This window comes from Salvia hispanica, chromosome 1 (assembly GCF_029641045.1).
Source record: "Salvia hispanica isolate PSC_SH4W2 chromosome 1, Shi_PSC_v1, whole genome shotgun sequence".
In the NCBI taxonomy this organism is placed as follows: Eukaryota; Viridiplantae; Streptophyta; class Magnoliopsida; order Lamiales; family Lamiaceae; genus Salvia; species Salvia hispanica.
The window spans coordinates 24040382-24054960 of NC_142692.1; the positions used below are offsets into that span (position 1 = coordinate 24040382).

At 34.6% G+C, this 14579-nt stretch overlaps 2 long non-coding RNA genes and 1 pseudogene across 2 annotated transcripts; all 3 read left to right on the plus strand.

Annotated features, from left to right (window-relative positions):
• Positions 1 to 1627: 1627 nt before the first annotated feature.
• Positions 1628 to 2286, plus strand: LOC148933485 (uncharacterized). Its single transcript, XR_016135543.1, has 2 exons — positions 1628 to 1687; positions 1852 to 2286. It is a non-coding gene; the product is annotated as an uncharacterized LOC148933485 (long non-coding RNA).
• A 3708-nt stretch (positions 2287 to 5994) lies between these two features.
• Positions 5995 to 6711, plus strand: LOC148933486 (uncharacterized). The gene is made up of 2 exons (XR_016136690.1): positions 5995 to 6121; positions 6282 to 6711. It is a non-coding gene; the product is annotated as an uncharacterized LOC148933486 (long non-coding RNA).
• Positions 6712 to 7026: 315 nt separating this feature from the next.
• Positions 7027 to 12398, plus strand: LOC148933487 (tetrapyrrole-binding protein, chloroplastic pseudogene; annotated as a pseudogene).
• The last annotated feature ends 2181 nt before the right edge of the window (positions 12399 to 14579 follow it).

Here is a 14579-nt window from a genome sequence, read left to right on the forward strand (position 1 = left end):
CTTGCAAATGTCAATAAACCCTATGAGTATGTCAACCGAGAGTATATTGGGGCATATATACACGTGAATATCACAAACCTTTGAAAATCTCAACTGGGGCATATATATACACACGATTGACATTTTAATAGGATTTGTTGGCATTCTCGTGTAATATATAAGGCCAACAAATCTATGAAAATGTCAACCCCGACATATATACACTCGGGGGAGATTTTAATAGGGTTTATTGACATTCACTTGTTATCAACCCGGATATATATATAGACACGGTTGATATTTTAATAGGATTTGTTGACATTAGCGTGTAATATATAATGTCAACAAATCCTATGATAATGTCAACCAAGGTATATATGTACATGCACGATTGACATTTTTATAGGGTTTGTTGCATTCACGTGTATATATGCCCCGGACTTTCATAGGGTTTGTTGGTATTCGTGTGTAATATATATTTCCCCAATATGCCCTTGGTTGACATTTTCGTAGGGTTTGTTGACATTGGTATTGAGGGGTTCCCGTGGAATCGAATGCGAATCACATGGTATCATACCCAACTGTAAAACCAGTCATGCTTATTTAAGAGCAGGTATGACGACATAATACAACTTATTTAGTAATACACTTCCATTTTAACTAAGAGTAGATACGGCGACAAAACACAACTTAATTAGTACCACACTTCCCTTTTAACTAAGCAGAGGCACGACGACAAAAACAACTTAATTAGTAACACTCTATCCTTTCAACTAAGAGTAGGCACGACGACAAAATACAGCTTAATTAGTATACACACTTCCCTTTCAAATAGTAGTCGGGACGTTCAAGTCATCATAATTATACAACCTCAAAAATAAATGCGAAATAATCATTAATAATATTCATTTCTAAATAAATCTAGGTACAAGAATTTTGAATTTGGAAACCACCAGCTATAGCTGATACTAAAAAATATGGAATTAAAAACTCAATATTATAAGTTAATACTAGCTTTACCAAACCGTCATTAATTTTTTGGGTAAGCATTGCCCCCTTGTACCACTTAATTATATTTGAGGATTCACTGTGTTTTTTCTAATATAAATGAGAAATCTTTGGTCATATGTAAATGTATAATACACTCCCTCCATCCGTGAAATTTTGTCCAAATTTATCTTTTTAGTCCGTCCATAAAAAGTTGTTCACTTTGCTTTTTTACTATTTTTGATAAATACTTTTCACCAACTCTTTATACTCACATTCTATTATAAAATTAATATATAAAAGTGGAACACTCATTCCACTAATTTTTTTAACTCATTTTTCTTCACATTTCTTAAAATCCGTACCGAGTCAAACTTGGACAATATTTCATGGATGGAGGGAGTAATGTGTATAATACTATTACCTAATTTCAACTCTTAGAGTAGTCATTATAATAATAAAAAAACGGTAACAACAATATTATTCTCTCTCTTTCCCCACGCAAACACTCACTTCCCATCCTTGCATTCTTATCGTGGCACTCTCTCTCATTCTCTATTTTTGGGTGTATCCTTTATGTCACTCCATCTCTTTCTATGTGAGAAGAGAAGATTTTACACTATATATATGGAGCCAATGTGACTCATTTCTCACACAATTACACAAAATTTCCTTTCAATAGAAAAAGGCTCTTCACTCTTCCCCTCCTTAATTCCAAAAGGTGATCTTTTTAGAAAAGCTATAATTAGCAAGAGGGTTTAGGCCCTTTCTATCTTTAATTAACTTTACTTAGGCTCTTTTTTTTAAAAAATTCTTATCATACTTTTTTCAGGAATGTTTCTCTCTTTCTTTAATTAACATTAGTTGTGCACTCACTTTGAACAGAAAATGAAAGACTTGAACTCGAAATTGGAGAAGGAGAACTTGCAAATCATGCAACAAAATGAGAGGTTGAAGAAGATGACTGAGTTTTACAGCCAAGAGAATCAGGCTCTTTCCAAGGAGCTCAACCACCTCCTCGCTGTCGCTGCTGCAGCCGGAATCCCCATCCCTCATGATCTCATCAATAGGCCCACCACCTCCATCTCCACCACCAGCTCCTCAAAGTCCAACAACAAATCCAACAACTGAGAAGAAGGCCACACCTATATGTTTTGCTCATCATCAACATTTAGTTTCCTTTTGTCTCAATTAGATTTCTGTCGAAAGTGAATAATAGGGTCTCAACTCTAAGTTGTTTCGTTATGTTGTTGCTGTCGTTGTTGTTGTTTGTCAATTGGATTATTATTGGAAATGAATATTTAGTTTTATTACTAATAATTATATATTGTCTCTCAAATGGACTCGATCTTTCCTATTGTTGTTGGCTATCAACTCCCACTTGCTTGAAATAAATCCACTTAATTAGTAATTTACTTTATTTACGGAGTAATTTTTTGCAAATTATTCGTGCAAACTGATATGGTATTGTTGAATAAAATAGATTAATATACCTTTGGTATAAACTGATTAATTAGTATGCCAATTTATTAATCTACTTATTACATGGAATAAGATTAAAAGTATTGATATAGGAATCTAGTTGTTAGATAATCAGGCAAGCAGCAGTAACTTAATTCTTGTTAAAAAAATTGATTTTGTTTCCTTGTGTGTATGTATTATCATATCGGAGGGCTACAGATAGGCGCGACGACACGCAAGAGGCGACAGAAGGGCGCGACGCGGCGGGGCTGTGTGGCGGAGAACGTGCTACGGTGTTTAGAAACCTAGCTATGGTGAGAGAATTAGGTTTTATAGAGAAGAAATAATCAACTACTACCTCTATCCCTGAAAATTTGATATAGTTTACTATTTTGCTCCGTCCCTGAAAATTTGATACACTTCACTTTTACCATTTTTGGTGGTGGACCCCATATTCCACTAACTCATTCTTACTCACATTTTATTATAAAATTAATACTTTAAAAGTAGGACCCACGTCCCACCAACTTTTTCAACTCACTTTCTATTATATTTCTTAAAACCCGTGTCGGGTCAAAGTGTAGCAAATTTTGGGGGACGGAGGTAGTAACAAGCATACCAATAATGTTGATGATAGTAACTGGGGTAGTAAGTTAAATTAATCAACATCGACTTTCAAATTTTTGACGGGTCAGAGTTTTAACTTGAAAGACTATAATCCACTAATAAAATGGTTAATTTGTATTCAAAAATAAAATATTCTCCCCGTCCATGAAAAATAGTTTCATTTTACCATTTTGGGACGTGCACAAAAGATTGTATAATTTCTAAAAATGAAATTTTTTTCTCTCAAATTTTACCTACTTTTTCCTCAATCTTCCATATTTTATTTATTTTTTCTCTATGTCTGTTACGGACTCAATGTGTCACATCGATTGTAAGAACAACTAGTATGAGGTATATAGACATAGTGGACTCTCTCTCCTAACAGACTAGTCCTTTGCGCTGAGTTCTCATGTTTGGTCTAGTCTGTATAATTAGTGCTTTCATTAAGAGCCCAAACAGCTCGGAGTGGAAGGCAACGACGAGAACTCAGAGTGATGACCTATCAAAGAACCAACCATGACCAACGAGGACGCTGACCCATAAAGGAGGGTCGAATGTTACAGACTCAATTTTCCACATCGGTTGTGAGAATAATTGGTATGAGGTATATAGACTAAATGAACTCTCTCTCATAACAATCTAGTCTTTTGTTGAGTTCTCTAGTTTGGTGTATATCAATATCTCTCTTATTTTACCTACTTTTTATCATGCTCTCTCACTTTATTGATTTCTCATTAAAATTCGTATTGTCCACAGATAAGACTATTTTTTTTTGGACGAATGGAGTAATATTTTCTTTTTCCTGTATTGCGGGAGTAGAAGCGATAAAATTTGAACCATAAACACACTATTTATAGACAAGAGTTTGAATTGCTCGAGTGTGTGCTTGGGGATACATTGTATTTCTGATTTACTTAAAAACACGTACTACCTCCGTGTCGTATTGTTTTTTGGTGTGGCCTATAGTTCATTTTCTTTATGAAAACAAATCTTTTAATTATTCTTATTTTATTATTTCTAACTTTATTATTTTTTCTTTTTTCATGTAACACATTAAACACTATCTTTTAAAATTCATATTTAAAATAAAATATCTCAATTATAGTGAGATAAAGCAAGTAATATATTAACAAAATTTATTTAAATTTGGAAATGTTTGGTAACTAATTAGCCGAATCACCACTCAATGATAAAGTATTTTGCTTCACACTATAGTCGTGCCAAAGACAGTTAAGCAAACACGAAATCCTTAATCATTAGGTGCCAGACACGAGCTTTAACTGCCTAAATTTCAAAAAGCTTAATGAAAATGCACGTGAAGCAAAAAAAGAAATAAAAAATAGTGCATGAATTTACAATTATTTGAATGTTGTCACGCTTTACGTCTGACTTTCTGTTTGTTTGCGGATATTTATTTAATTGATTCTACCATTTAATTAACCGATCTTCAATAAAGTTGAAGGAGTGTTTGGGATGTTGTCCAATTAAATAGTACTTACTCCGTAGTAATATTTTTCGCAAGACATAAGTCACAATATCCACAACTCACCCAAGTTTAATACAAAAAAATATATGGAGAATATATAAGTGCGATAATTTAATCTCATGTTCATTTTATTAATTAATGAATCTCATGTAGATATTAACAACAATTCAATCTCGTGTTTAGCTTATTAGGCGTGTATAGTACCGAAAATTTAACTAGAGTAGTATTTTATTTTATTAATAAATTTTACATGAATAGAAAAATAATGTACTCTCATATCTGTCTAATTAGTAAATTTTCAAACAATAAAAATCTCGTTTTGAAAGTTTAACACATGGTCATAAAAGATAGATAATAGATGAAAAAATAGTACTTTGTATTAACATTTCTCATTCGTTGGTCATGAAATTTGATATGGTGTTTTATTTACAAATACATTTAACGTGAGTAATAACAATATTCTGTAACATGTTTCGTGCCACTTTTATTTTTTCTTCAATTGTTTTTCTTGATTTCAGTTTTCATAATTTGGTTTAATCATGAAATTAGTAATCATGTTGATTATACTTATAATTTAAGCATAATTTGATTAAAAGATTTAATTGTTAATAAATTTTCGTGATAACCAATTAGTTCATAATTATAGTATAAGATTTATTTTTATGAGCTTCACGAGTTTCGTAAACATTTTCATTTTTATACGAAAATCTTATTACCATGAAAATATTTACTAGTCAAATATCCTTCAGACACAAAATATTTATTGAGGTGGTGCTAAATGCAGATAGTAAGCGCACACCTAATGTCTAGTGAGATGTTTTTGTCATCATTTCATGATTCTCTTTCCATCAATACCAATTAGAGTACTACTTAATTAGGAATATCCTATACACCCTTAGCCACATTAAGAATGAATCATTATAAGTACTCAAACTTTTTAATAAAACCAAAAATAATTATTCCATATATACACATGGAGTAAATTATTATAGCTAATTTTGGATGCTCTTTCGGCACTAATTAAATCATTTAAAATAATCATTGGGACTTTCAAGTCACAATTACACAACTACAAAAATAATTACGAAGCAATCATTAATCATCGTTATTTCTAAATAAAGCTAGGTACTAGAATTTTGAATTTGAAAACAGCTATGTAATTCAAAAGACTCTATATTATAAGCTAATACTGGATTTACTAAACCGTCATTAATTTTTTGGGTAAGCATTGCCACCTTGCATCACAAAGTTATATTTGAGGATTCAGTGTGTGTTTTCTGATTTGAATGAGAAATCTTTGGTCATATATAAATTTTAATATATATAACATTTTCACCTAATTTCCAACTCTTAGGGTAATAATCATTATAATAACAACAATAATATTCTCTCTCTTTACCCACGCAAACACTCACAATATTATCGTGGCAGACCCTCTTTCTATAGGTGCATCCTTTCTGTCACTCCCTCTCTTTCTACGTGAGAAGACAAGATTTTTCCTTTCTTCCAACTTTTTCACACTATAAATATGGAGCCGATGTGACTCATTTCTCACACACTTACACAAAACTTCTTCACTCTTCCCCTCCTTAATTCCAAAAGGTGGTCTTTTTAGAATAGCTATAACAAGAGGGTTTAGGCCCTCTCTATACATATTTAATTAACATTATTTGGCTCTTTATTTTTTTATTGTTATCAAACTTTTTCAGGAATGTTTGTCTCTTTCTTTAATTAAAATTAGTTGTGCACTGACTTTGAACAGAAAATGAAAGACTTGAACTCGAAATTGGCGAGGGAGAACTTCCTAATCATGCAACAAAATGAGAAGTTGAAGAAGATGGCTGAGTTTTACAGCCAAGAGAATCAGGCTCTTCTCAACGAACTCAACCGCCAACTCGCCGCCGCCGCTGCAGCCGGAATCCCCATCCCTCATGATCTCAATAGGCCCACCTCCACCTCCACCACCTCCTCCTCTGCCGCGGCCACCAGCAGCCCCTCAAATGCCAACAAGTGAGAAGGAGGCCACACCAGCATGTTTTGCTCAACATCAACATTTAGTTTCCGTTTGTTTCAATTAGGTTTATGTCGAAAGTAGAAGTAAGGTTCTCAATTCTGAGTTCGTTGTTGTTGTTGTTTATCAGCCCGGTTCTAATTTGGTAATGAATAATTAATGAGTATTATGGAGTAATTAATCATTGTCTAACAAATGGATTCAATCTTTTCTATTGATGTTGGCAACCAACTACCAATTGCTTGAAAAAAATCCCTTTAGTAATTAATTTATTCCTTTTACAAATTATTCACGCAAACTGATATAGTATTATTGAATAAATTAGTCTAATATAATTTTGGTATAAGATTAGAAGTATATCTTTAAGGATCTATTAGAGAAACAGGCAGCTGTAACTTCGATTCTTGTTAAAAAAATAAATTTGATTTTGTTCCCTTGTGCGTATGTGTTATCATATTGGAGGGGTACAGAAGGGCGCGACGAGACACAAGAGGAGATGAAGGGCTACAGAAGGGCGCGACACGAGGAAAGGCGTGGCGGAGAATGTGCTTGGGGTTTGAGAAACCTAGCTATGGTGAGAGAGAGATTTAGGATTTTTAGAGAAGAAATAATTAACTAATATGTAAACAAATTAAGTTGATCATAGTAACGGTTAGTAAGTTATGTTAATCAACATTGAGTTTCAAAAAATTTGACGGGTCAGAGTTAAACTTGAAAGATTATAATGCATTAATAAAATGGTTAATTTGTAATTCCTGAATAAAATAACATTTTCTTTTTGCCTTATTGAGTTCAAGCTCCGGAGTTTGAACTCATCTATAAATATCTCATTTAATCCACAAATATTTTCATACTCAAAAACTCTATCGTTCACTCATCCAAAATACTTATTTTTTTCTTTCAATTCAAGTATGGTTCTGATGGTAACAATTCATCCGATAACGAGTTATATAATTCGATTGAGTATGCGGAGCGTTTTAGAGAGTTCCATACTCTGATCCCTCCTCCTGCACCATGAACTCGGCGATACATCCATCGTGATCGGGAAGGAAGCCGCTGAAAAATTCATTGAAGATAATATTGTTGAGCGATCACGGTAGGGAGATGACACCTTCTGACACCGTTTCTGTATGCACCGAAAGATTCATTGATGAATACTTCCAACAATGACCAGAAGCTTTCGGTCGACCGAGTCTTACGACATTGAAGAAGTGTATGTCTGCATTCCGACAACTCGCCAATAGGTTAACTTCATATATCTTCGACTTTGACGAGTTCATTTATGTATTTTTCGATTTTCAATAAAATATCATTTTTAGGATTTTATAATCATGTTTAATTTTAATTAAATTGGTTCAAATAAAAAAAATGAAAAGAAATAAAAAGTGAGACACATAATAATTAAGTGAAGGAATAGTGATTTTGAGTGTTATTTCTTGATTAAGAAATAACGTAAAGTAATGTGAAATCCATAAATAAGGTAGCGAATGAATGGTTTAAGAATGGAAACTGTGGGTGCTCTATAAGTTCTCAACATTGGAGATTTAATTATTGGATTGACAAATCACACGTTGCAACCTTCGGATCAAACAAAATGGGATCTTTATGTCAAATCATATTGGCATATTGAAAATTTTGGGCAGATATCAGACTTGATTTGTCATAGAATAATAAATTGAATAGAGAGGTATATGTATATGGAGTGATGTTTATCGGTCCTGGTTATATGTATTCCTTAAAGAATATGTTTGATATTTGTGTGATACTATGAAATAAATGGTGAAATTTATATATGCTGATTTGTGCATCATATAAGCCAATAATATTTTCCAGAATAAAATATCAATGATGTTTTGATGGGCATGAGTTATACAAACTTTATGTATTATTAGGGTCGGCGGTTAACGCATTTTGACAATCTTTTTATCCTCATCAATTTGCATATAGAAAAATGTATAGCATATACACTGATGAGAGGGTCCCATTACACACCAAAATATTTTAAAATATGTATCTGATAAATATTAGTTTTGGTAATTTCAGTATTTTGGTGGACTTATTTTAGTTATATAATTACTTTACTTTAAGTTGTATTTGTTTGTTATAAACGTATACGTCATAAAGGATGAGGTGTGACAAACAAACCCTATGAAAATGTCAAACCCGACATATATACTCTCGGTAGACATTTTCATAGGATTTGTTGACATTCGCCTGTAATATATAATGTCAACAAATCATATGATAATGTCAACCAGTATATATACATGCAACTAATATTTTCGTAGGGTTTGTTGACATTCATGTGTATATACAATATGTTGGCATTAGCGTGTAAAATATGTATCCCAACGTGCCCCCGGTTGACATTTTCATAGGGTTTGTCGACATTGCCAATTACCAATAATTAGCTCATCTTATACGTCCATTCCCTATATTTTATGGACGAGATTTAGTTTGTAGTAAAGATTCAGCTTGCAAATGATTACTCCCTTCGTCCCACAATAAGAGTCCTATTTCAATTTAACCACAAATAGTACTCCCTCCGTCCCACAAAAGATGTCACACTTGTGGGACGGCACAGGATTTTAGGAGGTTTTATTTTATTTGTTAAATGGAGAGAGAAAATATAATTTTTATATTCATGTGAGAGAGAACTTTTTCCAAAAAGGGAAATGTGACATCTTTTGTAACACCCCACTTTTTCGAACCCTAATTTTAGAGCCGAAAATTTAATTTCCTAATTTATGACTTAGGAGACGTGAATTAATTGAGGAACGAAGTTATGACCGAGTCGGGTTTAGGGTTGCGTTGGAAGTTTGAAAAGTCAAACTTGTTGATTATATGACGTGGCATGCGAATATTTGAATTAAAGGTGAAATTATGTGATGATTTAATTGTTTAAGGGTGAGTGAGATTTTTAGGATACTATTCCATAACCTTTTCCTTGGAATTTTCGAAAATCATAGCCTTAGTGGAGAAAATCCCATTTTTCCGGATTTAATTTAATTCTTGGGATATTTATCCAAATTAAATCCAAAACCCAATTATTCTCTATTTCCTAATAAGAAAAATCGAACCCTATTATTTTAAGGTGATTTTCGAAAATCACCTATATTTGGGAAGGAAAAATTATTTTATTTTTAATTGATCCCTTATTGATTTCCTTCCATAACTAGAATTTAAATATTCTACCAAGTCTTTCCATACCTCAAGGAGATCTTGTCATATCTTATTTTAGTTAATATTAAAGATTCATTCCTTATTTAAAGGAGCAAATACACGCCTATTTCTTTTCCCAATGGGGAGGATTTTTATTTTTATTTTGCTCCGTGATATTTTATTCTACTCCGTAAAATATACAAAACAAAATCTTGGCTAATTAAAAGCCATATATTTCGAAAATCCTCATGCTTGAACCCTAGATCTTTTTCTTCCTCCCTACTCCACAATATTTGTTTTTAATTAATTATGGAGAATCAAATCTTACCAAATATTCTATATTATTTACCTAAAGATCTTATTGAGCACTATAAATAAGAGAAACCCCTAACCCTAGCCATCACAATTTTCGCCCCCTCCCTCTCTCCACTCTCTCTCAATTTTCTTCTACTTTACTCCAATAATCCTTCATCCTTTGAGAAGAATTAGAGTTTGAGCCTCAAGATTTTTGAAGAACCAAGTCTTTACTTCGTTTCTACCGTTCGTTATTCTCAAATAGGTATTCTCATATTAATCTTCTTCTTTCTACTACATTCCTCTTCTTTCTAACCGATTAATCGGTATTCTTGAACCCTCATGTATCTTGTTGAGTGAAAGTGGGATAAAGGGGATATGGAAATATGTATGCATGTGTGTGGCGTGTGTGCGTGTGGGTGTGGCGAGTGTGTGTGCGTGTGTGTGTTGTGTGTATGTTGGCAAAATACTCTTGTGTGACATATGTTGATGTTAGATCTAGAGTTGAGATGCGAATGGAACTTATGTGATGAACATGGCCTTGATTGATGATGTTAAGATAAATCGATGGGAAAAGGGAAAAGCGTTGAGACATGCATGAGTTAGGAGTTTGTGTTGAATCTGATTTGTGATATATGCCTATGTGATTAAAAGGTGAAACCTCGGTTGCGAAGCAGGATAACAAAGGAAAGAACAATCTTGAAATCTAAGCAGTCGAGGTGGGCTTTATTCCTAAACTCTTTTATGTTGCAAATTTATGAAAGTGGAGAGATAAGGGTGGTTTAACTGTTATGCCATGCCTATGTTTGTTTTGTGATGATATTGTGTGCCTGATGCCTAGTTTGTGAGTACGCTCCATTAGGCTACAGTGGCTATGGATATGTTTAAACGAATTCGGGTCTGAGTACGGGCCGCAAACCCTACCAGGCTGTGTACACGGTGGGATCGGGAGCCGTCCTTGCTAGTCGGCCGGTCTCGTGGGCGAAAAGTGTGGCCACACTTTCGTCGCAGTATGGAAATGATGAGATTGTGGAAAGTGATGAGGAAATTGGGGAGTTGTTTGATTGGCCAATCTATGGAAATATTTTTGTGATACTCGTTGAATATTTATCTTGAAAAGTGTAAAACCTCGAGTTCACTATGGTAAGGGTGACATAACTTATAAAATGTTTTGGCAACGAGTTCACTGAGTATTTCAAAATACTCAGCCCTGCATGTGTTTTCCTTATGTGCAGGTTGAACGACGACGAGCGGTGGTGGGTGTTGAGCATATTAACTAATTAAGATGGGTGTTTTGAAATTCAAGCGTAGTTGTGTCTCCATACATAGCTGCACTTTCTCTTGGTCGTTTCCGCTGAATTTTCTTTGAAACACTTTAGTATTATTTGGATATTTTGCACTTGTTCCTTTCGTTTTAGAATCTTGAGACATCTTGTGATATCATTGGGATTTATTGAACCCTTCAGTTTTGATCATACTTTATAGTACTTGTCCTTCATTTATTTCTCATGATTAAACCTTTGACTTTCGACTCTGATAGTCCGTTTTATACTTAGGTCAAGCCTCTTTAAATGGAACCCTAGCCTATGTTAAACTCTTTTAAGTCAGTTTTGGTAGCAGTCGCCGCATTTATTGTACCCTAGGAGGGCGAGCTGTTACATCTTTTGTGGGACAAACTAAAATGGAAAGTGTGACATCTTTTGTGGGACGGAGGGAGTAACCGAGTAACTAGACTCCACATTCCACCAACTTATCTCATTGTAATAGAGTAACAGCCAAAATTGGTCCTGAACATATGCCCATTTTATGATTTTGGTCATAGACTTTATCTTTTGAATTTTTGCATCCTGAACATTTCAACTCGGATCACAATCAGCCCTACACTAACTGTTTCGTCTGTATTTAACGGTCAACGGTATTAAACCCGATTTTGACCCATCATCTTCTCTGTCAAAATACTCAACCGCACCTCGCCAGAAAAGACCTCCGGCAGGCCGACGAGGAGACGCGCCGCCTCATCGTCGCTCTCGCGGCTATGTTTTCTTCTCAAAGGTCCAATTCATCCCCGCCGAGGCGCTCCGGGAAATCGACGCGCTGCAGCGGCAGCACATCGACGGAAAGTATGGTTACAGCGTGCAGCGGAGGATCTGGAAGAAATTGAATGGGGATTGCACGGCGTTCTTCATCAAGGTGGGGTGGATGAAGAAGCTGGAGAGCTCGGAGGTGGAGCAGTACAATTACAGGAGCTTTCCGACGGAGGTTATGTGGGAGATGGAGGAGGGGCCGCCGGAGGGGCATATGCCGTTGACGAATGCGCTGAGAGGGACGCAGCTGCTCAGCTGCATTCTCAGCCACCCGGCTTTTGACGGAGAAGATGATGCGTTGACCGTTAAATACAGACAGAACAGTTAGTGTAGGACCGATTTTGATCCGAGAGAATTAGAAACATCCCACCAATTCTAATCATCGGATCTATGTAATTGATGCACATGATTGGCTACATCCGTACGTCACCTAGGGAGCAGATCCTCTGCTGTGATACAAATCACAGCACCAAGTGCTGTGCATAAAACGCCGAAGATAACAAATGAAACGCAGCACTGATTCATTTTGTTCAAACACCGCTACCTCCCTGGGCCCCACCTCACCGATCCATTCTCTCCCACAAAATATATTAGTAGTAATATATAAAGCTAATCTAATATTTATGTGATTAATTATTAAAAATAATTTTCATTATCAATATTTCTAGTATAATATTTTTAAGTTGATTTCAATAAAGCTGATTTTTATTGGGACTAAATATGTATATCAAATATCGATTTTCCCGGTGAAGAAAATTTCTTTATACTAATGATTCCTTTATGATTAAATAATTTTACATATTACAATAGTGTTTAGTTCTATCACAATTACATTCAATAATATTTAGTTTTTTTTCACGATTACACCCATTCCTATAAGACTATAACTATGATTAATACCACTAATTCATTTTTAGTAATCTATGACAAAAACATTAAATCAATTTTATATAATATATTCAAATATAATATTTCACTCTCTGCTATAAATATTTATATTGCAAATTCATTGTTAATTACTGATGACTAAAATTTTGCTACAAATATTAATAATGCAATTTTTTTTAATTAATGACTAAATATGTTGGAATCAGCTTTATAAATACGTTACTCCACTACTTATATATTGTGTGTGAGAGAATGGATCGGTGAGGTGGGGCCCAGGGAGGTAGTGGTGTTTGAACAAAATGAATTAGTGTTGCGTTTCATTTGTTATCTTCGGCGTTTTATGCACAGCACTTGGTGCTTAAGTGCTGTGATTTGTACCACAGCAGAGGATCTCTTCCCACGTCACCTATCAGAACTTAACTTATATAATCGAAATATACGTATGTGATAAGGGTATATTTGGTACAATCAATTAAATTAATTTTATGCTATCCCTATATTGTCTACACATTTATGGCCCGTTTGATATATTAGTAATGCCTAGAAATAGATATGTATCTCCATATTTCCATGTGTTTGATAACCTATTTAGCCCATCACACCGGCCCTTGTTTTTTGATATGGCCTATCTAGACCCGCTGAAATAGGCTGGAAATATATGGATTTGTATCTTACAATTTTTGTGGGATTGTAATCCCGACCTGTATTGTGTTCCTAGAAATAGAAAATTATACCATTCATACCCTTGTCAATCCTTCTACCCATGTGTGTTAACCTTCTTTCATCCCAAACTCTTCTCCAAAGAAATCAAACCAACAACTATGAAATTTCTTTAGCTGGTGCGGTCAATTAAGTCAAGGAGCTCGAGAGGCAGCTCAAAGAGATGAAGTGTTTCCTCCAAAATGCTGACAAAAGTCGACATAAAAGCAGAATAATATCCAATTGGATCTCAAAGATCAGAGATCTCATCTACAGATCCGAATCCGCCATTGAAAGATACGCAGCTAATCAGTCTCTTAAAGGAGAAGAGGCCTAACACAGTTCGTTTGCAAATATTCCTGCATTTTGACAGATTGCAGCTCACTCCACCATTAGGCTTCGAGATTTTACAAATTACATTGAATCTGGAGAGGAAACAACATACAAAGAAGCATAATCATCAATCGAAATGGAGAGGGGAAAGCTCGGCTAGAAAGAGGTTTCCACGTGGACTTTCCCCAATTTGGAGATGGGAGATTGGTTCCTTGGCAGGGAGGATGAGGTGAGCAGCTTGTTCATTACCTAGGGAAAGACACGGAGGATTGAATTATATCAGTTTGGGGAATGAGATGGTCAGACAAGACCGCCATTGCCAAGAAGCTCTATAACGAGACGGCCGACTTTAATCTGTGGGCGTCAACAATGTGAAAGTCAGTTGGGGATGAGTTAGAAGGATAAATATGAAAATTTATATTATTATCTTGATAAAAAAAATTTCTATCAAACATAAGTGGCTGATATAGAATTATTTAACTAGCTTATCAAAACACATGGAAGCAAAATCATTTTGTTCCATAACTAGGACATGAATCTACATCGGGCCCTATCTTGACAATATCCCACGTTACTTATAAAACGAGCC